The sequence below is a fragment of the Chiloscyllium plagiosum genome, chromosome 11 (assembly GCF_004010195.1).
Source record: "Chiloscyllium plagiosum isolate BGI_BamShark_2017 chromosome 11, ASM401019v2, whole genome shotgun sequence".
Classification (NCBI taxonomy): domain Eukaryota; kingdom Metazoa; phylum Chordata; class Chondrichthyes; order Orectolobiformes; family Hemiscylliidae; genus Chiloscyllium; species Chiloscyllium plagiosum.
In genome coordinates this window covers 16690560-16694115 of record NC_057720.1, presented here as the reverse complement: position 1 = coordinate 16694115, position 3556 = coordinate 16690560, and the positions used below count along the sequence as shown (strand labels likewise).

The following is a 3556-nucleotide window of genomic DNA, read 5'->3' as shown; positions in this document are numbered from 1 at the left end:
TTGGAGATCCACTGTATTGAATTTCATACCATACAGAAAATACCCCGTTCTATCCTTTTTTCAGTCCAAAATGCACTCCTTGCATAACACCAAGGTTGCCAACTGTCTGGTTCAATCTCAATCAGCTGCTATGGAGGCATGGATTTGGGGTTAGGAATTGGGAGGTTGTGATGAGGACTAAAAGAAGTTGCTTCGTACCATGAGAATATGAGACAATTTATTTAGATTCAGTAACAAACATCTCTTAATACAATGCAACAGTTGGTTTTAAATGGAAACCAGTTACAAGTCCAACTTTTTATTTGGGGCATGGAATTTTGATTAGCTACCTTTTTTTAAAATGACTCATGGGATGTGGGACATGGGCATCATTGCATGGCCAGGATTTATTTTCCAAACCTAGCTGCCCTTGAGAAAAGGGTGGTGAATTGCCTTTTTGATCTGCTGCAGTCCATTTTATCAGTTGATTCACAATACCCTTCAACAGGGATTACCAAGTTTTTGACCCAGTGACAGTGAAGGAACGGCAATATATTTCCAAGTCAGGATGGTGAATGGTTGGAAGGGGAACTTGCAGATGGTGGTGTTCCCATGTAAGTACTGCCCTCGTCCTTCTAGATGGAAGTGGTTTGGAAGGTGCTGTTTCAGGATCTTTAGTGAATTTCCATAGTGCATCTTATTGTGGAGTGGATGCTTGTGCATGTGGGGCCAATGAAGCCAATAATTGCCTTACTAATCTACTCTCAACTATTAGTAAAGTGATGGAATGTATTATCAACTGTTATCAAGCAGCATCTGCTCAGCAATAATATGCTGTGTGAAGCCTAGTTTGGATTCTGCCAGGGCCACTCAGCTCCTAACCTCATGACAGACTTAGTTCAAAAATGGACAAAAGGGCTGAATTCCAAAAGTGAGGTGAGTGTGACAGCCATTGACATCAAGGCGACAATTAACTGAGTGTGGCATCAAATCCTTGCAAAACTGGAATTAACAGGTATCAGGGGAAAATTCTCCACTGGTTGGAGTCATACCAGGCACACAAGAAGATAGTCACAGTTGTTAGAGGTCAGTCATCTCAGGTCTAGGACATCACTGCAGCAGTTCCACAGGATAGTGTCCTAGGCTCAAATATCTTCAGCTGCTTCCTCTATGGTAAGGTCAGAAGTGGAGATGTTCACTGATGATTGCATGGTGTTCAGCGTCATTTGTGACTCCTCAGATACTAAAGCTGTCCACGTTCAATATAACAAAATATAAATAATAACGTTCTGCAAATTTGCCACATCCAGTCATGAATGGTGGCGGACTATTAAACAACTCACTGGACAAGGCAGCTCCACAAATATCCCCATCCTCAATAATGGAAGAGTCCAAAACATCAGTGCCTTCTCCTCTTCCTCTAATAAGTTTTTTAATTGTTCGCCACCATTCACAACTGGATGTGGCAGGACTGTAGAACGTAGATCTGATCCATTGGTTGTGGGATCCCTGTAACTATCATTTGCTGCTTATGCTGGCTGGCATGCAAGGAATCCTGTTTGGTAACTTCACCACATTGACACCTCATTTTTAGGCAGGCCTAGGTTCCTTAAAGATCAATGTGGCCCTCCATGTGTGGAACCACGGCAGATGGGTGAGATACTAAATGAATATTTTGCATCAATATTAGGATATGGAAGCAAGGGAACATGGGGAAATAAACAATGATGCCTTGGAAAGAGTTAACCTTACAGAAGAGGAGGTGCTGGAGATCTTAAAACATATCAAGGTAGGTAAGTTCCTGAAATCTGATCAGGTCAACTGCCAATTGGATACAAACTTGGCTTTACGGTAGGAAACAGAGAGTGGCTGTGGAGGGTTGTTTTCAGACTGGACGCCAGTCATCAGTGGTGTTCCATAGGGATTGGTACTGGATCCACTTTTGCTGTCATTTACATAAATGATTTGGATGAGAATATAGGAGGCATGGTTAGTAAGTTTGTGAATGACATCAAAATTGGCAATATAGTGGATGTTGGAAAGATTATCTAAGTTTACAAAGAGATCTTGAACAATTGGGTGAATAGGCTGAGGACTACCAGATGGAGTTTAATATGGATAAATGTGAGGTTTTGCATTTTTGGAAAACAAACAAGGGCCCTGGGCTGTGTTGTAGATCAGAGAGACCAAGGGGTTCAGGTACATAATTCTGCGAAATTTGCGTCACAGGTAGACAGGGTAGTTGAGAAGGTGTTTCGCAAACTGGCCATCACTCTCAGACCTTTTGAGTATAGAAGTTGGGACTGTCATGTTGAGGTTGTACAGGACGTTTGTGAGGCCTCTTCTGGAATACTTCATGCAATTCTGGTCTCCCTATTATAGGAAGGGTATTATTAAATTTGAGAGGGTTCTGAAAAGATTTATCAGGATATTGACAGGAATGGAGGGTTTGAGTTATAAAGCTAGGCTGGGACTTGTTTCACTGGAGTGTAGGAGGGACATAGATAAGGTGAATAGAATGGATCTTTTCCCTTGGGGAGACAGTTCAAAACTAAAGGGCATATTTTAAAGGTGAGAGGATAAAGATTTAAAAAGGACATGAGGAGCAACATTTTTATACAAAGAATGGTTCATATATGAAATGAAGTGCCAGAAGAAGTGGTGGAATAAGATACATTTACAACATTTAAAAGACATCTGGATAAGTACATGACTAGGAATGGTTTGGAGGGATATGGGCCAAATGCAAGCAAGTGAGACCAGTTTGGTTTTTGAACATGGTCAGCATGGACAAGTTGGACCAAAGGGTAAGTTTCCATGTTATATGACTCTAGCTGTTTCCCAAAACTTTGTAGGAAGCTAGGGAAGAGATTGCTGGGCTTCTTACTGAGATAATTGTGCTATGGATAGCCATGGGTGAGGTGCTAGGAGACTAGAGGGTGGTTAATGTGGCATTGTTGTCGCAGAAAGGCTGTAAGGAAAAGCCAGAGGACTATTGACTGGTGAACCTTACATCAGTGGTGGGTAAATTGTTTGAGGGGATTCTAAGGGACAGGACTTACATGCATTTGGAAAGGCAACATGGCTTTGTGCATGGGAAATAAGTTTTTTGAAGAGGTGGCAAAGAAGCCTAACGAAGGCAGAGCAGTAGTAGTTATCTATGCGGACTTCAGCAAAGCATTTAGAGTTATGGAATCACGGAGATGTACAGCACGGAAACAAACCCTTTGGTCCAACCTGTACATGTTGACCAGATATCCCAACCTAATCTAGTCCCACCTGACAGCACCCGGCCCATATCCCTCCAAACCCTTGCTATTCATATACCCATCCAAATGCCTCTTAAATGTTGCAATTGGACCAGCCTCCACCACATCCTCTGGCAGCTCATTCCATATACGTACCACCCTCTGCATGGAAAAGTTGCCCCTTAGGTCTCTTTTATATCTCTGCCCTCACACCCTAAACCTATGCCCTCTAGTTCTGGAGTCCCCGACCCCAGGGGAAAGGCTTTGTCTATTTATCCTATCCATGCCCCTCATAATTTTGTAAACCTCTATAAGGTCACCCCTCAGCT

At 42.5% G+C, this 3556-nt stretch overlaps 1 protein-coding gene across 1 annotated transcript in view; it reads right to left on the bottom strand.

Annotated features, from left to right (window-relative positions):
- The window catches only part of hfm1 (helicase for meiosis 1), a 201026-nt gene that overhangs the window by 183702 nt on the left and 13768 nt on the right, over positions 1-3556 (bottom strand). The gene's annotated exons all lie outside the window — the stretch shown is intronic.